Below are 26,451 nucleotides of genomic sequence, written 5' to 3'. Positions count from 1 at the left end.
AGTCCTCCGTTCAGACACCTCCAATATCTTTACTGGTCGTTCTCTGTAGGTGAGATCTGGTTGTACATCAATGTCCTCATGAGACACATGCTTCTCCGGGTTACTCACACATTTTCTCAATTGGGAGACGTGGAATACGTCATGGACGTCTGACAGCTCCTTGGGTAAGTCTAGTTTGTAGGCCACTGTGCCTCTTCGTGCCTCTACACAAAATGGTCCGATAAATCTCGGGGCTAGCTTCCCCTTAATTTTGAACCGTTGTAGGCCCCTCATAGGTGACACTTGTAGGTATACAGAGTCACCGGGTTCAAAGCTGACCTCACGATGCTTTTGATCGTAATAGCTCTTTTGTCGGCTCTGCGCTGTCTTCAGTCTGTCCCTGATCTGCTTAACTCTCTCCTCAGCCTCTTTAAGCATGTCTGGGCCGAAGATACGGCTGTCACCTATTTCTGACCAATTCAGTGGGGTACGACACCTCCGTCCGTACAATGCTTCAAAGGGTGCCATTTGCAAGCTGGCTTGGTAACTGTTGTTGTAAGCAAACTCGGCATACGGCAAACTCTCTTCCCAATTGGATCCATAGGTGAGCACACAGGCTCTCAGCATATCCTCTAGGATTTGGTTCACACGTTCCGTTTGTCCATCAGTCTGAGGGTGGTACGCTGTACTGAAAGCTAGTTGCGTGCCCAGAGCTTGTTGCAGGTGATCCCAAAATTTGGAGACAAATTGTGTGCCTCGGTCGGATATTATAGTCTTTGGGACTCCATGCAAACAAACTATACGGGAGAGATAAAGTTTGGCCAGTCTTTGTGTGGAGTAGGTAGTCTTCACGGGAATGAAATGAGCAACCTTGGTTAGTCGGTCTGTGATGACCCATATGGCGTCATTTCCGCGTTGTGATCGAGGTAATCCGACAATGAAGTCCATTCCTATTTCATCCCATTTCCACTCCGGTATCCTGTTTGGCTGGAGTAGCCCTGCTGGCTTTTGATGCTCGGCCTTGATGCGCTGACATGAATCGCAACAAGCAATAAATGTGGCTATATCTCTTTTCATACCGTGCCACCAAAATCTTTCCTGAATGTCCTTGTACATTTTGGTTCCTCCAGGGTGGATCGAGTATGGAGCGGTGTGGCTTTCAGTTAAGATTTGTTGCTTGAGTTCCTCAATGTTAGGTACGCAAAGTTTGTCTCCGTACCATAATATTCCTTCACTGTCTGTGACGAACTCTGAAGCCTTACCAAGGTTCATTTTCTTCTTTATACCTTCGATGCTGGGATGTCCCTGTTGAGCCTTCTTAATCTGTTCTACTAGAGTGGGTTGTATCTCCAGATTTGATACGGTGCCCTCAGAGACTAACACCATGTTGAGCCTAGCGAACTCTTGCTGAAACTCAGGCCTCAAGTTTTGCGGACCGTCATTGTCCGGGCTGGGGTTTCGACTAAGGGCATCGGCCACTACATTTGCTTTTCCTGGATGGTAGTGAATGCCGACATCATAGTCCTTGACCAATTCCAACCAGCGTCGTTGGCGTAAATTTAGCTCTGGCTGTGTGAAAATATATTTGAGGCTCTTATGGTCCGTATATATTTCACAGCGATTTCCCAACAGAAAGTGCCTCCACTCCTTGAGTGCATGTATGACTGCTGCTAGCTCCAAGTCATGTGTTGGGTAATTCTCCTCATGTTTTCGCAGCTGCCTGGAGGCATACGCGACAACTTTGCCATCCTGCATTAGTACACACCCGAGGCCTTTTCGGGACGCGTCACAATACACTTCAAAACTCTTGTGTATGTCTGGCACAGTTAAGACCGGTGCGGTTGTCAGTTTCTTCTTGAGTTCTTGGAAGCTTTTCTCGCATGCTTCCGTCCATACAAATTTCTTGTCTTTCTTGACCAACTGTGTTATTGGTTTTGCCACAGTGGAGAATCCTTCAATAAATCTTCTGTAATATCCGGCCATTCCCAGGAAACTCTGCACATCTGTAACGTTGGCGGGTGGCTTCCAGTCAAGTATGGCTTTGACTTTTTCTGGGTCTACGGCCACACCTTCTTGGTTCAATATATGGCCTAGGAAACCAACTTGCCTTAGCCAAAATTCGCACTTGCTAAATTTGGCGTACAACTGATGTTTCCTTAATTCTCCCAAAACAATTCTGAGATACTCAGCATGCTCTTCTGGTGTCCTCGAGTATACCAGAATATCGTCGATGAACACCACAACAAATTTGTCCATGAATTTCATGAACACTTTGTTCATGAGGTGGACGAAATATGCGGGGGCGTTTGTTAGACCAAAAGGCATCACTGTGAACTCATATAACCCATATCTGGAAGTGAATGCTGTCTTGGGGATATTTTCTGTCCGTACTTTCAATTGGTGATATCCCGATCTCAAATCAATCTTTGAGAACAGCTTGGCTTGTGCGAGCTGGTCGAACAAATCATTTATCCGTGGCATCGGATACTTGTTTTTGATGGTGACCATATTGAGGGCTCGATAGTCTATACACAATCTCAGTGTCCCATCCTTTTTTCTTGGCGAACAACACTGGCGAACCCCATGGTGAGGAGCTGGCTCGAATAAATCCTTTGTCCAATAATTCCTTTATCTGCTTCTTCAACTCCACCAATTCTGAGGGTGCCATTCTATAAGGTTTCTTATAGATGAGAGCGGTGCCAGGTGCTAGTTCGATGCTGAACTCTATCTCTCGGTCTGGTGGCATGCCTGGTAGTTCTTCAGGAAATACGTCAGGAAACTCGCATACCACTGGAACTTTTCTCAGTTCTGACATGTCCACTTTGTTCAGCTTTGGTTACCGTGACCGTGGCCTTTCTTGAGCTGTAACCTTTATTGTCTTGCCATGATGGTGAGTGAGAATCACGGTCCGGTTGAAACAGTCAATGAATCCTTTGTTGGTGGTTAACCAGTCCATCCCTAAAATGACGTCCAGTCCTTTATTCTCCAACACGATGAGATTTGCTTGGAACTGTAGTCCTTCGAACTCAATGATTACTCCTTGGCAGTAACTCTGAGCGATTTGCTTATTTCCGGGGGACTTGATGATCATAGATTTTTCCAAGGGAAGTATCGGAAAACCATGTTGCAAAACAAAACTCTTCGAAACGAACGAATGGGAAGCTCCAGAATCAAACAAAACTGGCAGGTACTGTGTTGACAGGGAACGTACCGAGCACGATGTCTGGGGCATTCTGCGCTTCTTCCCTGGTCACATGGTTCAGGTGACCCTTCTTGTGGTTGTTGTTGGGATTGAAATTGTTGCGCTTGGGGGCTGGATTGTTTCCACCATTGTTCGGCTTGGGTACCGAGTTCCTTGGTTTTGGGCACTGTTTAGCATAGTGCCCTTCTTCTCCAGAAGCATAGCATGTGACCCCTGGACGGTACGTGAACTCTTTGTCCCTGGCATGAAACTGTCTGACGGGCCTTGGATCAGTAGTCATGGATCTCCTTGCTTCTGTCCTTGGAACCTCAGTCTTGCTTCGGTTTTTGCGAGCAAGAGTTGTCTTGTCCCTCTTTCGCTTACGGATATCTTCCAGACTATGGCGCTCATTCTCCAAGGTAATGGCCTTGTCAACCAGAGTTTTAAAATCCGGAAAGGTGTGTACAATCAGTTGGCATCTTAGTGCTGGTGCCAGGCCGTCCAGGAATTTTTCCATCTTCTTGTTTTCTGTCATGTGCTCGTCGTAGGCATAACGAGATAGCTGGGTAAACTGACCATTGTATTCTGTCACTGACATGCCTCTCTGCTTCAGGTCATCAAATTCTCTCTTCTTGAGTTTTATGATGCTCCTGGGGATGTGTGCCCCACGGAAGCCTTCCTTGAACTCTTCCCAGGTGATGTTGTGTTTACTGGGATGCATGTGTAGGAAGTTTTCCCACCATGCTGCAGCTGCTCCAGTAAGGTAGTGTGGTGCATAAAGCACCTTCTCATGATCTGAACACTGAGCAATAATCAGTTTCCTTTCAATGTCACGGAGCCAATCATCGGCTTCTAGCGGCCTATCGGTGTGAGCAAACGTTGAAGGGCGAGTTTTCTGTAACTCAGATAACTTGGAATGCGGTTGATAGGGTTCACGGTGGTTTCCCATATTGATGACGTGATTCATCATCTCTTGGTGCTGTTGCTGGCTTTGTTCGAAGAGACGGCATACTTGAGACAGGGCTGCTTCGCTGTCCTGTTGACTGGACTGACCCTGAGTGAAATTGTTGCTAGTCTGTGTCCCATAAACTTCTTCTGGCTGATTGGGCATGGAGCGAGTCCACGGGCGAGACATTTTTCTAGTCTGGGGTATTATTTTGCAAAACCCATGAGAAGAACTGTGTGACACAAGGAAAATCTTGCAAACGCAACAATTTAAAAGACCTCAAGATTTTCAAGAGAACATAAACGATTTTGCACGGAGAAAAGACTGCTTAACACAAATCTTACACGCGAAAAACAAACACACGATACAGCACTCAGGATGTGCGTACACAATCCTGACATGTTATTAAGACTAGCATACTACTCCGGAAGGCAGCGAACACACTAATACAAACTAGCATACAGAGAAATCACATCATACAAGCAGACATAACGCGCGGCTACTCGACGCTCTCAGTCGGAGATGGTGACGATGTCCTTTCCCTTGCCGAGGGCAAGACTCAGCGGTGCAGGAGAATCAACCTCCACCTCCTCTCTAGCTGGCTCCTGGCGTGTAGCACTGCGCTGCGGTGACGGTACGGGAGCGACGGGCGGTAGTGCGGGTGCGGCAGGCGGTGCAGCTCTGACTGGAGTAGGAGCGATGACTCGGTCGAACTCCTCAGTGGTAGGCAGACGGCGAGTAGTGGCCAAAATGGCCGGTGCATAAGAGGCTGAAGACGAGGCGAATGTTAGAGGCGGTGCCGTGTGGAGAAGCTCCTTCCTGCAGGCAGGACCGCCCCGGACTAAGTCCATGCGGGCAGCCACAAGATCGTCTACGAGGTTGTCGAAAGATTCCTCTAGAGCCTTGAGATACTCCACAACCATCTCGATGGCTTCATCTCGCTCTCCCCGATGGCAGGCGAATGCATAGTGACAAGTGTATGGCACATGGCATGGGAGATAGCGGTAGCGACGAGTCTTCATCATAGGAAGAATATCCCGAAGGCGAGCTATTGCCTCACGGGCAGCCATCTGCATGGCATGCCTCTCCGTAGGCATGGCCCTTCCCACAAAATGGAAGTGGCGAGATGCAGAACATCCTCCCTTGAATTGCACCACGGCCTGGTGCATAGACACGTCGTCGCTGAGCTTGTGTTGGTAAAGCGTGAACTCCGGACGAGTCGCTGGCCCGATCGCGAGCTTGGTGATGGAGACGAGGAGTTTGACAAACCCCTCGGGCACGTTCGTGAACACTCGAGTCTCGCAGTTGCTGCCAGCCATCTACAAAAGTAGGCAAAAATTCTGAGTAGTCATGTCATAAATTTATGATGACCAACAGAAAATAGCTACATCTGCAAAAATGCTGAAAAAGCACAAAAGACGCTAATAACCGATTAGCGATCGCACCTAGTGGCTTCCTACAGTCAGCCTGGCTCTGATACCAAGCTTGTCACGACCGGTTTTTCAATAAAATATTTATTGAGAGACTAATCCCTTTTACGGACCAGTAAAGAAGAATTCCTTCTCACTGGTAGACAATATCTTGGTCACAGAAGAAAAATACCAGGAGTACCGAATATAATACAAGGTTGAGCGGAGACTGCTCAACAATTTATTACATGAACGCCGATAAAACATAACGGCGGATAGGGTGGCATGACTACTAACTCACGATAACAACGGTGGTGGAAATATCACCGCGAAGTGGGTGATATGACTCCTGAAAACTACAGCTCTTCGAGCGTCGGAGTGAGGCTCGAGGAGACTTATTGCGGGTGGCGGAAGCGTATATAATACAAGTGACCGATATCCAGGATCGCACGGGACTGACTAGGACTCCTCTAGGCGTCGGACTCACTATCAAACTCTTCATCCAAGAGATCGCCTTCGTCAACATCTGGCCAAAACAACAAGCCAGGTGAGTACTATGAAAGTACTCGCAAGACAGTTCGGACATAAGATATAACAAATGTAAACATGAAGCATATGAACAGATTAACCAGTGCGTTCAGGCATAGAGATAATAATGCATGGGAAAAATAGCAGGGAAGTCGGGCGGTAGTCCTCCCGAAATCCCAAAGTAAATACTGGGGTGCCAAACGAGGGTCTGAATGACTCCTCGAGAGGAAACTGCAAGAATAGGAATACCGGTGCCAAACGAGGGTCTGAATGACTCCTCGAGAGGAAACTGCAAGAATAGTAATACCGGTGCCAAACGAGGGTCTGAATGACTCCTCGAGAGGAAACTGCAAGAATAGTAATACCGGTGCCAAACAAGGGTCTGAATGACTCCTAGAGAGGAAACTGCAAGAATAATAATGCCGCAGTCGGGCGTCAGGGCGACACCACATAAAGGGCTTATAACAAAAATAAAAGACAAACATGCCACAGTCGGACGTCTGAGCGACATGACATAAGGGGCATATTTTGAAAGCAAAAGGCAAACATGCCACAGTCGGACGTCTGAGCGACATCGCATAAAGGGCTTATATTGTAGCTCAATAATTCAGTAGCTCGAGAACATAAATTATTACAAGTACGAGACAAATATAAGGTTAGTCCATCCGTAGGAATAACAATTAAAGTGGGTTTACCACTAGAGCTTGTTCACCGGGGATAAAAATTCCACGAGGATAGATATGGATATACTGATCACCCTACTTGATCATGGATACCATGACTTGGAAGGATTTGACTCTACAGAGTTTGTACTTAACCACAGCCAACGGATTTCAGTACTCACGGGGACTAGTTCCGTTTACGGTGTTTTGGAAGAAACACGTCTAACCAGTACACACCCATTCAACATTCCGAAGCCAGGGATCACCCTCGGCAACGTTCAAGAAAAACCTTGAGACGGGGAGGCTACAACCTCGCGTAGCATGGGATCAAATTTCTATACGCGCGCTCTAAGGGGGTGCCCCCCCTCTCGGTCCCAACCGGAAACACCCATGCCCCCTGACCGGATGACTGGCTTTAATCCAGGGCCATGGAACCATCATCCCGGCCCCTCTTTTTGGTGTGTACACGGAAAGAGGTTACCAACTTACTAAACCGCATCCTGGCAAAGAAACATGTGGTAGCACGGAAGGGGAAAGAACGATAACGTGACTCCGTCCACGTTAACGTCGGAATTTGACAGATGATGCAAGGCTGGTATGCTACAACAGTACCACCTTGCTGCCCTTCATGTCACCACATGATTAGGCCATCTCTCACCAGAGATCATCGCAACTTTGGACCATGCGGGTAGTTGCCTCACGAGCAACGAGGTACTCACCGACACTCATATGCCACGCAGAAACTTACATGCAAACATGCAAAACACCTATCATATCAAAGGTTCAAACATGCTTGCCTGGTTCGGAGAAGTCGGAGTCTATCTCGGCGTTCGCGGTTCCGTCACCTCTTCCGGAACCTACGGCATAACGAAAACGGGCACTAACGTGAAAACCAACACGTGCATAAAAACTTCTCCAAATTATTTCCAAATAAATCCCATAAAAAACTAGACAAAATTTTATGACAGTCAGAAAAAGAATCACTCAAAAATCACTTTTTATTTAAAAGTTATAAAGGTTTCTGTCCAGGGACTCATCTGTAATGAAACAGAAAAGTTCCAGGGGCTAAACTGAGAAAACAGAAAACGCTTCGGAAAGAAACGCGCCAGCTCAAAAGGGAAAACGTATTTTGCCCGAAGGCGCCAACAAAAAACATTTCGAGGGAGAGAAAGAAGAGAGGCTGACATGGGGGTCCCACATGTCAGGTTTAAAAAGCTCGCCGGCGCCCGAAGATTGCGGTGGTCGCCGGCGTCGAACCACGGCGAGACAGGGAGATCGGAGTGTACCAAGAGCTTCAGCGTGTCCTTCCGCATCGGTGGGTGGTGGACTCGACCGACGGAGAGCACCACGTCGACGTCGACACTTTCTCCGGCGGACGGCGGCTCGGGTGATGGTGGAGAACTCCGGTGGGTGCTGCAAACTCCGAATTGAAGCGCGGGTCAGAAGAGTGGATGCATAGGGGAGCTACTGGCAAGAGATGGGAGGCAGAGGCGCACGCACGGGAGCGAATCGAGCTGGATCCCGTGGCGGGTCGCGGCGGCCGGAGTTGAGGAAGGAGACCTCCTCGGGGCTCTTCCAGTGGCTTGGTGTGGTCTAGGTGGAGTGCAGAGGTGGTGTGGGTTCGAGTTGAAGCTCGGGGCCGCTATTTATAGGCGGATCGAGGGGGTGGCCGTGAATGGAGAATCTCCGGCGAGCAATTAAGGCGATGTAGTGGATTGGTAGGGGTTTAGGTGGCCAGGCAGCATCAGTGGGAGTTGCTGGTGTCGTTCCCCCGCTAATCCCGGTTGGTCTTGGCGTAATGGCGTCGGTCCGCGGTGGGGTGGCCGCACGGGCACGTCGGCGGCAGAGAGCGCGCTCCGCGCCCAGCGGTTCACGACGAGGGTGGCAGCGCGCACGGGGGAGTGGAAGACCACGCGGCGCTCTCCGGTGGCTTGGGCGGCGCTGGGTGGCGCCGTCTGCGCCGCGCCTCTCTCTGGCGGCCGCAAAGCCGCCGCTGGCGTCGGTCACGGGGCGGCGCACCTCCTCCAGCACGTCGCCGACGCCCGCAAGCATCCAGGCGCTCGTGCGGTGCAGAGGACAAGGGGGAGGGGACGGGGAGCTAGGCGCCACAGCGACACTGGCGAGATGGACAACGAACACTGAAGAAAACGACAGTGCACTGAAACTGTTCTCTGAACTTAACTGAACAATGACAGCAACAGTGTCCAGTAGGTGTTCGACGAAATGATTTGGAGTGAAGAAAATTTTTCCTGGGGCTGGGACTTGGTGAGGTGACCTCTCAATGCACCCAGAGGTTGTCTGATTTTTCTCAGATTTTTAGGAGAAGGATTTGAATGAATTTCATCAAATTTGACAAATCTGGTCCAAACTTGCAGCAAGTGTAGTTTGAAAATTTTGAACTGAAGACCAGTGGATCTTCATGGATCTTGGTTGAGGGTTCAAAGGACTAGGGAGGGAAATTGGTTTGGGGTCAAAAATCAAAACAGAAATGGTAGCTCCTTTGTAAATCTTCAAGGGCTAGAATAGAAGACAGAAATTGTTTTGATAAGATTTAAATGGAAAATAAACATATGGGGAGGTTCAACTTGCTGGATTTGATGCAAATCTTGATCCAGAGATGAGGGAAGGTTTAGGAGAGTGGATTTGCACTAAGGCCATGGCATGAGAGATTTGTTGAAAGTGGGAAAAGATCATTCCAAAAGCTATAGGGCTTTTCAAGAAATCTTCAAAAGACATTTTTCTCAAGTGAAAAGCATTTTGGTTTGAGTCCAAATAAAAAGCAAGAACCTCCAAGACCAAAAACAAGCCTTGTGTGAATCCAAATAAAACTCTTGCCATAAAAAGAATATTTTGAAAGGGAGGGTTCTTTTGAAGAAAAATTTAAATCACCACCCTCAAGTCAATTTTTTTTAAAAAAAATCCAATAAAATCTTGGGTGTCACACGCCCTAGGTTATAACTGTCACATGATGAATATCATCCAACAAGTCACCGATCCAATGCCTACGAATTTATCTTATATTATTTCTGCGAAGTTACTACTGCTATCATCACTGTTACACTTGCTACAAAATTACTGCTATCACTGTTACTGTTACTATTGCTGCTGTCACTACTATCAAAACTATCAAACTACTTTGCTACTGATAACTCTGCTGCAGATAATTAATCTCTAGGCGTGGTTGAATTGACAACTCAGCTGCTAATACCTTCAAATATTCTTTGGCTCTCCTTGTGTCGAATCTATAAATTTGGGTTGAATACTCTACCCTCGAAAACTGTTGCGATCCCCTATACTTGTGGGTTGTCAGTACACACATAAGTTACTAAAACTAGAAATGTAGACCTTCGGATTAGTTACCAAAACCAGAGACCACCAAGACCATATCAATATAAAGTTTCACGAATAGGTCGATTCAAGAAAGGAAACATGTCTAAACTGTGCTCTACATTGTAGAAAAAGAAAAATATGAAGAAATTTCTCAAAGCAAACATACCATGGAGTGTCATTTTAACAGGAGCATGTTGAGGCCATCATCCCCGTCCAGGAACGCGCAGCCCCAGCGCCGGCTCCTTCCATGGAGTACAATGTATATTCAACACTCATTTTTAATCGCGCATACAAAATAGATGCCTGCCAAAATATATAGATGTACTACCATTTCAAGTGAGCAGAGATGCCACATATATGTCGTGCTGCCGAAGCTACCGTGTTAATATAGGAGGACCACATGTAATCTGGCAACGCTGGAAACAGAGGAAAAGCACGGCAGGCTCATGCTCAGAATGTGATCCCGTGAACAAATTCTATTAGTAATACACCGAGTTAGAAGCTGGTGCCAAATCTAATCTCACGTAGATAGTTCTACTCCTTCTAGCAATCAGTGGCAGTGGCAATTTATAAAAAAAAGGATTCAGATTTGTTTAAAAACAGAGGGGATGGTTGGTGCCTGTAAATCAGTAGATGGATGGGGGATGGCTGGATCAATGCAGTCATGCAGACTTGGCGGAGGTGGAGTCTGACAGTGACGCAGTCCACTGCAGCGACGGAGGCAGTGCCGGACTGCTGGAAGTGGAGCACTGGGGCCGTCAGCCTTGGAGTTGTGGAGGGCGCCTGCGGGTGGAGGGCTGAAGGCTGGAGGCGGACTGGAGGAGGAGAGGCCGAGAGGGCCAGAGGTGGAGTGGAGGGCGGGAGGGGAGGGAGAGGGACGACCGTCGCTCGCCGCCCGTCGCCCTCGTTGCCGCACACGGAGGCCTGCCTCTTTGCCGGATCATGTCGGAGCGGCGTCCCGAGAGAGAAGATGCCCGTGGCTCCTGAAGGGGATCGGCGGCGGCTCCTGAAGCGGCGAAGGGATCTGTGGCGGCGGCGGTGAAGGGAGGTAGCACAGGGATCGAGGGCGCTTGATGCGAGTGCTAGGGCGGCGACGAACGGATCGATAGGAAGGGAACCAATGGGAGTGTCTTTTTTGCGGGGTGTTTTTTCTGATTGCGGGGTGGGGTGGGGCAGGGACGAAAAAAACTAGACGAAAAAAACCAGACGAAAGTGGTGGGATGAAAATAAACTGTGGATAATATTCAACCAACTCATCCATTAGGAGTAGAGATTATGTAACATATATTGTCCTCAGTCCACCTGATTTTGCTACTCCTGATTTCAGTACTTTTGAAGGTGTAAAGCCTCGGCATGACGTATGTGATATATGTCCTTTCCTAATCTTGCAAATTCTATGCCTTGAATAATATCTTGATTATAATGTAAGATGAACCATTCTACTTAAAAATATCTTCAACACATTTTAGTATGGTACTCTTTAGGGGTATATGGGAAATAAATGAACTAAGTTTTCTGTGTGCAGGCACCTATGATGGTTTCGAAGACATAATTGATTCTGACGAAGAGTTAAATCTAGGTGCCATGGACACCGGCACGATCAAACGACACGAGGCGGAGCCCATTGTACGTGAGGGACCAGCCCAGCCCGACCCTCACATCGCTCTCACGGGCGACACGGGGAAGATCCAGCCACCAACCTCCTCAAGCCCCTCCCCTCCATCCCCCCCTCGCCGTTGTCGGAGGAGGCGACCGGGCTAAGCCCGTGTCGTGGACGGCGGCGGCTGGGCAAGCTCTCTCTCGCGGCGCGGCATTTTCCCCTCAGATTCAAGTCCGAGGCGGCGGCCGATCATGTCATTTGCGTGGCCTGCTACTCCATGCGCGGCGGCGCGCTGTTGGCTATCGGCGAGGCGCCCTTTCCCGGCGCCCCTGCTGCTCCCGATGCAGCGCCAGATCCGCGCACCGCCCTGATCTGATCCGGGGTGCTGCGTGCTGGAATTATGTCTATTTTGGGCCAGCCCAATAGCAGTTTCAGAAATTCCTAATAAATCCTAGAGGCCCACGTAGCCCATCGTGCAAGGCAAGAGGTGGAACTAAAGTTTAGTCCCACATTGCTAGTTTAGAGGGAGTTGGACCTCTTTATAAGGGAGGTTCTTTCCCCACATGTATGAGGATGAGAACAAGAAGGACATCCACGCGCGCTCCTCCTCCACCGCCCGCCTCGCCACGCCACGCCTCGTCACGACGCGGGTTGCGGGAATGAGTCGAGCTGATGCCTAAACGGCTCGCCTCTTCGGCTGAAGTCTGTTCGCTTCGTCTCCCTCTTTTGCTTCATCTCCCTTAGCTGGCCTCTCGCCTCCTTCTCTTGTGCCTATAAAAGGGAGGTCGCTCCTCTCAGAGAGACGCAACCGAACTTCCTCTTCCTCTCGCCGCGCTACTGCTGTCTTACTCATCCCGGCTTGCGGCGTGCACCGCGAGTCGGGACAGTAGGCCTCCGAAACCGCACCTCTTTGAGTCTTGTACGGTAGAAAGGTGATAAGGTTTTTGGGGAGCGCTCCGCACGACTACTGACTTCTTCGTCACGGACGCCCCAGACTCCAATGACTACTTCCCTGATGACGACTTCTTCCCCAACGTTGACAACCTCCTCGATGACATGGCTGGCGAGGATGTCAACCCCAAGTCCAGTGCTTCTGCTGCTGTTGTCCCGTATGTGTTCTTGCTCTTTCTGTTAGAGGCCCTGCTACATTTCCTTGTTCTATTGTTTGCCCTGTTAGGTTCTACTTCATATATGCAACTTGCTCTATTGTCTGCTCTAGATATGTTTAGTTAAATTTCATATATGAAGATGCTATTTACCTTCTCTCTGTGAGATTGCATGACTTGCTTTATCTCTGCTATATTAGTCATGCTTTCTCTAGTATTTCCGTTAGTAAAATTATTCGGTAAATTGCTCATATTTCCAACAATCCAAAAACCTTATTACAGGCAATTTACCCCGAGTGGTTTTGCTGCTTCCATGAGACCTCCTATGTTTGAGGGTATCCACTATAAGAGGTGGCGTGTGAGAGCAGTCTTATGGTTTCAAACCATGAGTTGCTATGATGCCACTCTTGGCAAACCTGAAGGAGAATATGATGCTCAACATGAACAAGCTTTTCCGAAAATGGATACCCTGTTTAAGGCTGCTCTCTTGAGTGTTCTTGGTGAAAACATAGTTGATACTTATGTGTCAATTGATAATGGAAAAGATATGTGGGACGCACTCGAGGCGAAGTTTGGGGTCTCGGATGCTGGCACTGAGTTGTACATCATGGAGCAATTCTATGATTACAGGATGACTGAAGAGCGCTCCGTGGTTGAGCAAGCTCATGAGATACAGTCATTTGCTAGAGAACTTGAGCACTTCAATTGTATGCTACCGGACAAGTTTGTTGCTGGAAGTGTCATCACTAAGCTTCCTCCTTCGTGGAGGAACTTTGCTACCTTGCTGAAGCATAAGAGGCAGGAGTTTTCCATTCTGGATCTCATTGGTACTCTTGATGTGGAAGAAAAGGTGAGAGCAAAGGACATACGTGCTCGAGGTATTGAGGGAGGATCTAGTGCCAATCTGGTACAGAAGAAGAACTTCCAGCCCCACAAGTTCAAGAACAAGGGCAAGTTTGATGGTAAAGCAAAGTTTGATGGGAAGAAGAAGGCTGTGCAGCACACGAACTTCAAGAAGAAGAATGACAAGAAGAAAGGTGTTTGTCATGTGTGTGGAGATCCTGATCATTGGACTCCTAGTTGCCCTAATCGCTATGACAAGCGTCATCTTGGGAAAGGCGGCAAGACCGCTAATGTTGTCATTGGAGACACTGACATGAAGGATGCTGAGTATGGTATATTTCCCACTATTCTTTAAGTATGTCATTCTCCTGATTGGTTGATTGACATGGGTGCTAATGTGCATGTATGCGGTGATATTTCCATGTTTTCGTCTTATCGGACCGCAGGTGTCGGTGTCAAAACCGGCGGATCTCGGGTAGGTTGTCCTGAGCTGTGCGTCTAAGGTCGATGGTAACAGGAGATGGGGGACACGATGTTTACCCAGGTCCGGGCCCTCTCTATGGTGGTAATACCCTACTTCCTGCTTGATTGATCTTGATGAATATGAGTATTACAAGAGTTGATCTACCACGAGATCGTAATGGCTAAAACCCTAGAAGTGTAGCATGTATGATTATGATTGTCTCTAGGGACTAAACCCTCCGGTTTATATAGACACCGGAGGGGACTAGGGTTGTACAAAGTTGGTTACAGAGAAAGGAATCTTCATATCGGGACGCAAAGCTTGCTTTCCACGCCAAGGAGAGTCCCATCCGGACAAGGGTGAGAGTCTTCGGTCTTCTATCTTCACAGCCCATCAGTCTGGCCCATGTCAAACATGCCGGACGTTCGAGGACCCCTTAGTCCAGGACTGCCTCAGTAGCCCCCGAACCAGGCTTTCAATGACGATGTGTCCGGCGCGCAGATTGTCTTCGGCATTGCAAGGCGGGTTCCTCCTCCGATGATTTCAAAGGGCTGTATTCGGCCTTCCATTTAATGTCATACCCCTCGCCTTTTTTGCATCCATGGCTTCAGCTTCCATGTGTTGAGCGAATACGAGAGGTCAGGGTATTTTTTGCACATAACACCCCGGCCGTGTAAGAAAAGCGTCTATTTAAAGAGATGGGATCTCAGATCCATTCCACACCACACAGAAAATCCTCAGAACTTGCTAGGAGGAACCATTCCAACATGGCTAGCGCTCCCAGTTCTTCCTCCCGTCCCCACGGCTCCGAAAAAGGCGATTGGGAGAGATGTTCCGTATCCCACGGTCAGCTAGTGAAGCTGCAGACACAGGGATTTCTTCCCTCCCGCGGATCTAGTCCCCGTTCGAGCAGGATTGACTTCCTTCAACGGCGGGGCTCAGGCGGAGAATTTCCGCAATCCATCCAGGGGGGGAACGAGTGTGCCTCATTCCCTACTTGCTAAGAGGCGTCGGATTTCCAATTCACCCGTTCCTCCGAGGACTTCTGGAGTATTATGGCCTCCAACTGCACAATTTCACTCCTGCCTCCATCCTGCACATTGCGGGCTACGTTGCTCTTTGTGAGCTATTCCTGCGTTGTGAGGCCCATTTTGAATTATGGAGGAAACTACTCTGCCTCGTCCCTCGTAACCAAGAGGGATCAATATTCGAAGTGGGTGGAGTCGAGGTATGGCGCATTGCCGAGACCAGATACCTGTCCGGCACGCCGAAGAAAGCATCCGAAGAGTGGCCTTCCGAATGGTTCTATATTGAGGACGTTGCCCTTCCCGACCCAATCCGAATGGGTCTTCCCGAATTTTCAAGCGCTCTGTTGAAGAAACGCCACAGCTGGCGCCGTCGGAGCCTCGAGGAGGAAGATAGCGCAGAAGTCCATCAATTGATGGGCAAGATAAAGTCCCTCGCCCAGTCCGGACTATCAATAGTCGAGGTGATGGCGAATTCCATAGTGCGGGGGGTTCAGCCACTCCAATATAGAGGGCTTCCCATGTGGCACTATAATGGGGAAGATGACGCCTCCCACTGCGGTCGGAAGGGTCCGGACACCCCCGCCGCCTTGGCCAAAATACTAGCCGAACTGTACAAAGGGGAGAAAGAGGAGTTTAATCGTATTAAGCGTCGAGATGGATTCTCCATGTACAATCCTCCTAGCTGGGTGAGTTCTAATCCCACTACATTACTCAATCCTCTCCCTGAGTCACTTTTAATGGACAATAATCCATCGATTTGTAACAGGAATGGCGGAAGGTTACCAAGGGGATCCATAGCCCCGCCCCACAGCCAGAGGATCACAACCGGGACCTTGACCCCGGATTTGAGGAGGATCCGGACATATTCGTGGAGCTCGAGGATGGGGTGTTCTACTAGCCGAGCTATGACGGCACGGAAGTGGCCATCACCGCTGACTATCCCGGTCTCCTCCCTGCCTCGCATGTAAGTGACCAAGAGACACCTTCTTCGAGATAGTTTCCTCATTACGCCTCATTCACCACACTATTTTGTGCTCCAAAGGGGAGGCGCCCGATGTCTTAATGTGCGCCAGAGGCATCTCCTAGGAGAGCAGCGCCCGCACCAGGAAAATCTTCAAAGAGGAAGGCGAACGACAACACGGCAGAGCCCTCAACAAAGAGGTATGGTTTTTGATCATGCCCCCTGGCAGTCACATCAAACTATGACATTATCCGCTGTGTCTTATCAGAAAAAACGTTCGGCGGACTATATCCGAGGATCTCGTCGGCCGTTCCTCCACTAGTGAGGTTCCCGACCCTGCTTTAAAGGTGAGGGCTGATACGGGAATTGTCCTTCGGCAGAGGAGTCGGATGATGTATCCGGCACAAATTCTGAAGTGGAAAGCGCCATGAATCATCGACGCCGGCGGGCCGCTCTTTGTGACCCCGGATTTACAAAGGAGGCATTCAACGCCTTCAGCTCGGCTGATGCGTACATCCGAGCTGCTCGAGACGGCCTTACTAGAGCCACAGACCAGCATTTGAAAGATATGCGGGTGAGTACACATTTGCATAAACCTGATAATTATATATATCAGTAGCCCCAGAGACTTGAAGCAGTTGATACAACTGTTTTAAGGATCATTGTATACCCAGGTGCTCACAGAGAAGAACAACCTGTTGTCTCAAGAGCTGGAAAAATGTCGGACCCAGCTGGCTGCTGCTACTGCCGAACTGGAGAAATCCAAGGAGGCATCGCCTGCTAATGTTCCTCTCCATCGAGAAAATATAAGCATGTACCAGCAATATTAATATATTTTGTATCTCCCATGGCAGGATCGTCAAATCAACTGAAGGAGGCCCTGCAAGTCGCGCAAGAAGCCAAAAGGCAACTGGCCGCGGGCGATCGTGTGCTGACACGGGTCAGGGATGAGAAGAATAAGCTGCAGGATTCCAACACTCTGCTGGGCAAAGAACTAAAAGATGTGCGAGCCCAGCTAGCCAACTCCGTGAAGGAGAATAAAAAGCTACGAGGCGGCCTATTCAGTATGCTTTTCGAACTTGGCTCCCTGTAATTCGGCAAGGGCAGGAACTGACAGATTTATGTCTGCAGGTATGCTGACTGGCCATCCCGAAGAGGAAATGTCCGGATCTCAAGGCGACCTGCTTCAAGAGCTTTCCCAAAGGCACGAGCAAGTTCGGCAAGCAATGCGGAGTCTTGCCAAGGCTTTATGGCCATCCGCCTCCCCTCTAGGGAGTATGGTAGAGCTCGTGGAGCTATTCAAAGGAGCCCGGTGGCGTATTCGATTATGGAAGATATCATCCTGCCGAGAAGGTGCGCGAGAGGCCTGGGCCATGGTAAAGACACGGTACACCAAGCTTGATCCAAATCATATGGCCCGGGTTGGACCTATAGGGTCGGACGGAAAGGAAATTCCTGTTAGTTTGGTATATGACCAGGTAAAAGTAGCCGCAAAATACTCCCAATAGGATTGTAAGATAGACAACCTGTTAGATGGCATAGAGGAAGAAATTTTTGAGTCGTAGTGAGTATGTACTTTCCTTGACATATTTGTCCCTAGCCGGATTGTAAAACGATCGTCATGACAGACCTTTTTTCTTCACCTCTTTACCCGAAGGTGTGGAGTGTTTCCGAATACCTTAGCGGCTAGATAGACCGGGGTAAGCGTGGAAACCAGGCGTAGGGGTCATAGTTTCTTGAACAGACAAGTTGTATCCGGCTAGCTATGTTATATTACATTGTAATTGTAAGAAACATCTTCCAGAGAGAATAGTTCCGTTAAGGGTTCCTTTCCCTGGGTGAACATGCGTAAATATGCATGTCCGAACTATGATTGAAAAATCGCAGTGTACGTAACATCTGGGGATTTATAATGTAATGAGTGTAAAAACATCTTTAGTCCGCCGACCGAATATTCCCTTAAGAATGCTAGCTTTCGGCTTCACCCAGTCTGAGGTACACATCCGGATGACCCGGCAGTAACAATCACAGAGGTGCTCCCTTTATGCCCTAGCCGAACAAACGGGAACGTAGGGCATAAGCACAGGAGCCAGGCAACCCAGCTTGGCCAAAACTTTAAGTCATAATGATGCATATAATGACGAAGAAAAGGTACATATGAGGAAAAAAGAAAACATATGTGGTGAGCTTGATGCCCATAAAATAATAATAAGCTTCTGTACAAGAAGCCCCCAGGTATTGTGGGCGTACATATTTAAGGATGTGTACGTCGTGGGTGCGTGATTTAGCCGCACAAAAGCTTTAAAGCTAAAAAAGGCGAAAAGAGAGGAAAAAGTAATGGAAACAAAATGGAGAAGGAGACGGACAAAGAGTTCGGCGCTAGGCGTAGAATCTTTGGAGTCTGGCCGCGTTCCATGGGTTCGGCTCTAGGCGATTATCTGATGCATCACGCAGGCGGTACGCTCCTCCGGTGAGAACTTCGTCAATGATGAAGGGACCCTCCCGCTTGGGCTTGAGTTTGTCCTTTTTCTTCTCTGGCAAGCGTAGAACGAGTTCGCCAACATTATAAGTCTTGGCCCGCACCTCTCTGCTTTCATATCTACGAGCCTGTTGTTGATAGAATGCGGAACGGGCTTTTGCGACGTCGCGCTCCTCCTCCAGGGCATCTAAGTTGTCCTGCCGATAAAACTCGGCCTCTCTCTCTCTCTTCATACATGCGCACTCGAGGTGAGTCATGAACAATGTCGCAGGGTAACACAACCTCTGCGCCGTACACCATGAAGAAGGGTGTATATCCGGTAGTGCGATTGGGCGTGGTCCGCAGCCCCCAGAGTACGGAGTCGAGCTCCTCAACCCAGTGCTTGTCTGATTCTTTCAGAGACCGCACTAGTCTAGGCTTGATGCCGCTCATAATAAGACCGTTGGCTCGTTCGACTTGACCGTTTGTTTGCGGGTGATAGACGGAGGCGTAATCGAGCTTAATGCCCAGATTAGCACACCAGGTTTTCACCTCATCGGCTGTGAAATTGGAGCCGTTATTGGTGATGATGCTGTGTGGGACACCATAACGGTGCACGACCCCAGATATGAAGTCTATCACTGGTCCGGCTTCGGCCATTTTAACTGGTTTGGCCTCTATCCATTTAGTGAACTTATCTACCATAACCAGCAGATATTTTTTCTTATGGCTTCCTCCTTTAAGGGGTCCGACCATATCAAGCCCCCAAACCGCAAAAGGCCAAGTGATGGGGATTTGTTTGTAGAGCGGTGGGTGGCATATGGCTTTGGTTGGCGAAAAGCTGGCATCCGACGCGACGTTGGACAAAGTCCTGTGCATCTGCTCGGGCCATCGGCCAATAGAAACCAGTATGGAAGGCCTTACTTACAAGGGCCCGAGCCGCGGCGTGGTGACCACCGAGACCGGCATGAATTTCAGCCAAGAGCTGTCGTCCCTCTTCTTCAGAGATACATCTTTGAAGTACTCCGGTAGCGCTTTTCTTGTAGAGCTCTCCGTCATGGACCTTGTAGAATTTCGAGCGTCGAACAATGCAGCGAGCCTCATTCTGATCCTCAGGGAGCTCTTGCCTATTAAGGTAGGCCAAGAAGGGTTCGGTCCATGGGGTAATGACTTCCATGATAAGATGGGCCGATGGTGTTATTTCGGTGGCTGAGCCCCCGATGATATCGGTATTGTGTTCGGAATCTGGGGGTATAATTGGGGCTAGAGTGGTGTTGCCGCTCTCCCCTTGCCACACCACGGATGGCTTGAATTGCCTTTCCAGGAATATGTTAGGCGGGACGGAGTCGCGCTTGGCACCGATGCGAGCAAGGACATCCGCCGCTTGATTACTTTCTCGAGCCACATGATGAAACTCGAGCCCCTCGAATCGAGCTGACATTTTGAGAACGGCGTTATGATAGGCCGCCATCTTCGGATCTTTGGCATCGAAGTCTCCATTTATTTGGGATATTGCGAGGTTTGAATCCCCGCGCACCTCCAGGCGTTGTATGCCCATGGAGACGGACATCCGAAGACCATGCGGTAAGGCCTCGTATTTGGCTACGTTGTTGGAGTCTGTGTATAATATTTGGAGTACGTACTGAACTGTGTCTCCAGTGGGGGATGTTAAGACAACGCCTGCTCCTAAGCCTGCCAGCATTTTGGAGCCATCGAAGTGCATGACCCAGTTAGAATATGTGCCATACTCGTTAGGGAGTTCGACCTCTGTCCATTCGGTGACAAAGTCGGCCAGTACTTGGGATTTAATTGGCTCAGTGCGGTTTGTATGTTATATCAAATGGAAGGAGCTCAATGGCCCACTTGGCAATCCGGCCTGTGGCATGGCGGATGTTTATTATGTCATTTAGTGGTACTTCGGAAGCCACCGTGATCGAGCACTCTTGGAAGTAGTGTCGCAGCTTCCGGGATGCCATGAAGACCATGTATGCTATCTTTTGGTAATGAGGGTACCGGGATTTGCATGGTGTGAGGACAGTGGATACGTAGTATACCGGCTTCTGAAGCGGGAATTTGTGTTCGTCCTCCTCTTGCTCGACGACGAGCACTGCGCTCACCACTTGGTGCGTTGCCGATATGTATAATAGCATGGGTTCGCCGACGTTTGGTGCGGCCAGGATTGGGTTGCTCGCTAAAAGAGTCGTTATTTCTTCCAGTCTGGCCGTTGCCGCATCCGTCCACTCGAAGTGGTCGGTGCGTTGGAGAAGGCGATAGACTGGCAATGCTTTTTCTCCTAGTCTGGAGATAAAGCGGCTTAAAGCTGCCACACATCCGGCTAGTTTTTGGACCTGTTTAAGGTCTGTTGGCGTAGCCAATTGTGACAAAGCTCAGATTTTGGCTGGGTTTGCTTCAATTCCTCTACTGGAGACGATGAAGCCCAGCAGTTTTCCAGCGGGGACACCGAAAACACACTTTTCCGGATTAAGCTTGATGTCGTATGTACGGAGGTTGTCAAATGTGAGACACTGATCGTCCATCAATGACTCGACGTGTCTGGTTTTGATGACGACGTCATCCACATATGCTTCAACTGTCTTGCCGATCTATTTTTCCAGGCATGTTTGAATCATGCGTTGGTAGGTGGCCATGACATTTTTGAGCCCGAAGGGCATAGTGTTGAAGCAAAATGGCCCATATGGGGTCATGAATACCGTTGCGGCTTGGTCAGACTCCTTCATTTTGATTTGATGGTATCCGGAGTATGCGTCGAGGAAACACAGTGAGTCGTGTCCTGCGGTAGCATCAATAATTTGATCGATGCGAGGGAGGGGGAAGGGATCCTTAGGGCAGGCCTTGTTGAGGTCTTTGAAATCGATGCATAGGCGCCAGGATTTATCCTTCTTTGGTACCATCACCAGGATTCCTAGCAAGTCCGGATGTTTTATTTCTCTGATGAATCCGGCCTCGATTAACTTGGCTAGCTCCTCCCCCATGGCTTGTCGTTTGGGTTCAGAAAAGCGCCATAGTGCTTGTTTGACCAGTTTATATCCCTTCAGTATGCTTTGGCTGTGTTCGGCCAACCTGCATGGGATTCCTGGCATATCAGAAGGGTGCCAGGCGAATATGTCCCAGTTCTCCCGCAGGAACTCACGTAGCGCGGCGTCCACCGTTGGGCCGAGTTGTGCCCCGATGGATGATGTCTTCTTGGGGTCCGTCGGTTGAACTTCAAATTTGACTATTTCATCTGCTGGTTTAAAGGAGGTGGATTTGGGTCGCTTGTCCAGGATTACGTCATCCCTATCCACAGTGGAGCATGGCGCGGTTAGCTCTTCGGCAGCGAGGGCTTCAGACAGTGCCTTGAGGGCCAGGGATGCGGTTTTGTTTTCAGCGCGGAGTGCTATGTTCGGATCACTGGCAAGAGTGATGATGTCGTTGGGCCCAAGCATCTTGAGCTTCATGTACCCGTAACGAGGTATAGCTTGGAAGCGTGTAAATGCATCTCGCCCCAATAGGGCATGATATCCGCTGTTGAAAGGGGCCACTTGGAAGGTTATCTCTTCGGACCAATAATTCTCCAGCGTGCCGAATACCACGTCAAGTGTGATTTTCCCCGCACTTCGCGCCTCCCGGCTGGGAATGATTCCTCGGAAGGTCGTGCTGCTTTGCTCGATGTGGCTCTTGTCTATTTCCATTTTGTTGAGTGTATCCTTGTAGATGAGGTTTAGTCCGCTGCCGCCGTCCATGAGCACTTTGGTGAGCCGAAAACCGTCCACAATTGGATTGAGGACCAAGGCGGCCGGTGCCCGGACTGTCCGGAATTTTGGTTCGTCATTGCCATTGAAAGTTATGGCTGCGTCGTTCCAAGGGTTTGTTGCCGTGACTTGGCAGACTTCGGCGAGGTCGCGAAGGGCCCTTTTGCGCCGATTGTTTGAAGCAAAAGTCTCGAAGACCGTCAATACGCTGAGGTCGTCGTCTTTCGGGGGGTGTTGCTCTGGGGTATTTTTGGTGAGGATATCCTCGCCGCTCTTGGCCACTTGCCGGAGTATCCAACATGCTCTAAGGCTGTGGGTTAGTATGATATCCGGTGTTGTGTGTATTTTGCATGGCCTATTGAGCCATCGCTCCAGAACGGTTCCGCGCCCCGTAATGTGCTTAGATTTCTTTACTATTGGTTCGGGTGCCCCGCGAGGGTGCATCCTTTTTACCCGGACGAAGGGTTGAGTGGAAACCGTTGGTTCCCAGAGAGCTGCCTGAGTTTTCCAGGCGCTTTCCATTGCGCAGTACTTCTGCACGATGGTTGCCAAGTCAGCGAAGTGTAATACGCGACGGCGGTTGATGGCGTTGAGGATTCCTACGTCCGTGCAATTGTTGTAGAATGCTAAGATCGCGTCTTCGTCGCGGCAATCTTTAATCTTGTCCTTGACAAGGAGGAATCTAGCCCAAAAATGATGGACTGTTTCCTGAGACTGCTGCCATATGTACATTAGATCGCGTATATCTAGGTGGGTGGGTGGCTTTAAATCCGAACCCTGGCCCAATTTAGGATCCGGAGTTTGAAAAATCTCCGAGCTTAATGGTTCGGGCTCCGGGATATCAACTGATTTTTCAGGCCCATCCTCCGATTCTAGGTTTGGAGGGCAGGGCGCGTCGTTCTGCGGACAGGTGTCCGGCTCTTCGAGCTCGGAAATCCGAACATAGTTCGTCCTCAATATAGAGTAAGAGTTGTTGTTTTGCTCCGCGACTACCTCTATCTGATGGGTGATCGGCGGAGATTTGATTTCTCTCTGATCGGGTTTAAGCCTAATCCGATCGTAGTCTGTAGCGACCCCCAAGGCGGCGATACGATCTAGGAGTTCGTTTAAAGACGACAACTCCGTCAGATCCATCTGTTTAGAGTATTCGGAGTCAACACGGCGGTGATTTTCGATGACCCGAGAAGTCATCGTCGGCTTGACGGCCGTACGGGCGGCCATGGTAAAACTGCCCAGCCGGAGGGTTTTGCCTGAGGCCAGGGCTCCTCCAGAGGTGATACCGTCCTTGATAACAAGGCGAGCCATCAACCCTGTCTTCGACGTCACAACGGATCTCTCAATGAAAGCACCAATGTCGATGTCAAAACCGGTGGATCTCGGGTAGGGGGTCCCGAACTGTGCGTCTAAGGTCGACGGTAACAGGAGACAGGGGACACGATGTTTACCCAGGTTCGGGCCCTCTCTATGGAGGTAATACCCTACTTCCTGCTTGATTGATCTTGATGCATATGAGTATTACAAGAGTTGATCTACCATGAGATCGTAATGGCTAAAACCTTAGAAGTCTAGCCTGTATGATTATGATTGTCTCTAGGGACTAAACCCTCCGGTTTATATAGACACTTGAGGGGACTAGGGTTGTACAAAGTCGGTTACAGAGAAAGGATTCTTCATATCCGGACGCCAAACTTGCTTTCCACGCCAAGGAGAGTCCCATCCGGACACGGGTGAGAGTCTTCGGTCTTCTATCTTCACAGTCCATCAGTCCGGCCCATGTCCAACAGGCCGGACGTCCGAGGACCCCTTAGTCCAGGACTCTCTCAGCAGGGACTTCCACCGTGCTGATGGGCAATGATTTCAAGTGCTTCTGTTCGTGGTGTTGGCACGGTCGATCTAAAGTTTACTTCGGAGTAGATCGTGTGGCTGAAGAACATGCATTATGTACCCTGTCAATAAAAATCTTGTTAGCGGATCTCTTCTGTGTAGAGATGGCTACAAGCTTGTCTTTGAGTCAAATAAATTTGTAATATCCAAGTATGGAACCTTTGTTGGTAAAGGCTATGAGTGAGGAGGCCAGTTTCGTTTATCCTTGTCAGACGTTTCAATAAAATTGTTAATCATGTTTGTAATAATAGTGAATCAAATGTGTGGCATTCACGTCTTTGTCATGTTAACTTTGGTTGCATGTCGCGACTAGTGAAGTTGAACTTAATCCCTAGTTTCACCACTGTCAAGGGATCTAAGTGTCAAGTGTGTGTGCAAGCTAAGCAGCCTCGTAAGTCTCATGTGACTGCCGAAACGAGAAATCTTGCACCACTAGAACTCATACAGTCAGATCTATGTGAAATGAATGGTGTTTTGACAAAAGTTGGAAAGAAGTATTTTATGACGTTAATTGATGACTCCACTAGATACTATCATGTGTATCTTCTGAAATCTAAGGATGAGGCTTTGAACTATTTCAAGATCTATAAAGCTGAAGCGAAAAACCAACTTGATCAAAAGATCAAGAGGCTTAGGTCCGATCGTGGTGGAGAGTATTTCTCAAATGAATTTGATTCCTTTTGTGCGGAACATGGTATAATCCATGAGAGGACGCCTCTCTATTCACCTCAGTCAAATGGGGTGGCCGAAAGAAACAACTGTAGTCTAACTGATTTGGTTAACGCCATGTTAGACACATTGGGTCTCTCCAAGGCATGGTGGGGGGAGGCGATCTTGACGGCATGTCATGTCCTAAATCGAGTTTCCACAAAGAACAAATAGATAACTCCATTCGAGGAATGGGAGAAGAAAAGGTTAAAGCTCTCTTATCTACAAACATGGGGTTGTTTGGCGAAAGTCAATGTGCCAATTCCAAAGAAGCGGAAGCTTGGACCAAAGACTGTGGATTGTGTTTTCCTAGGGTATGCTTTTCATAGGATTGGTTATAGATTCTTGGTTGTAAAATCTGAGGTACCTGACATGCATGTCGGTACGATCATGGAGTCGAATGATGCGACTTTCTTTGAAGATATCTTTCCCATGAAGGATATGGCTACCTCATCTAATCAAGAGATGCCTAGTTCATCGAATCAGGAACCAGTTACAATTACTGAACCTGTCATTTCGATGGAGCACTTTGAAAATCCGGTGGAGAAGAACTATGAAGTTCCTACTAGGAGCAAGAGACAGAGGACTGCAAAGTCCTTTGTTGATGATTTTCTTGTGAATCTCATAGATGACACTCCCAGTTCTATTTCAGAGGCCTATGCATCTGAAGATGCTGACTACATGAAGGAAGCAGTCCGTAGTGAGATGGACTCCATCTTGGCAAATGAAACTTGGGAGATCACCGTGCGTCCTTATGGGTGCAAACGGGTATTCAAGAAGAAACTTAGGCCTGATGGTACTATTGAGAAATACAAGGCACGTATCGTGGCCAAGGGTTATACCCAAAAGGAAGGTGAAGACTTCTTTGATACTTACTCATCTATGGCTCGACTGACCACTATTCGAGTACTACTTTCTCTAGCGGCCTCACATGGTCTTCTCGTTCATCAAATGGATGTTAAGACTGCTTTCCTAAATGGAGAGTTGGATGAGGAAATTTACATGAAACAACCAGATGGGTTTGTAGTAGATGGTCAGGAAGGAAAAGTGTGCAAGTTGCTGAAGTCTTTGTATGGACTTAAGCAAGCACCCAAGCAGTGGCATGAGAAGTTTGAAAGAACTTTAACAGCTGCAGGCTTTGTTGTAAACGAAGCTAATAAATGTGTGTACTATCGCCATGGTGGGGGCGAGGGAGTTATGCTTTGCTTGTATGTTGATGACATACAGATTTTTGGAACAAATCTGAATGTTATTAAGGAGGTCAAGGATTTCCTATCTCATTGTTTTGAGATGAAGGATTTAGGAGTGGCTGATGTCATTCTGAACATCAAGTTGTTGAGAGACGATGATGGCGGGATTACATTGCTTCAATCTCACTATGTGGCAAAGGTCTTGAGTCGCTTTGGTTATAGGGACTGCAAGCCCTCTCCAACACCATATGATGCCAGTGTGTTGCTTCGAAAGAATCGAAGAATTGCTAGAGATCAATTGAAATATTCTCAGATTATTGGCTAGCTTATGTACTTAGCCAGTGCTACAAGACCTGACATCTCTTTTGCTGTTAGCAAACTGAGACGGTTTGTCTGAAAACCAGGAGATGTGCATTGGAAAGC

This window comes from Aegilops tauschii, chromosome 6 (genome assembly GCF_002575655.3).
Source record: "Aegilops tauschii subsp. strangulata cultivar AL8/78 chromosome 6, Aet v6.0, whole genome shotgun sequence".
Classification (NCBI taxonomy): Eukaryota; Viridiplantae; Streptophyta; class Magnoliopsida; order Poales; family Poaceae; genus Aegilops; species Aegilops tauschii.
This window is presented reverse-complemented; position numbering follows the sequence as displayed.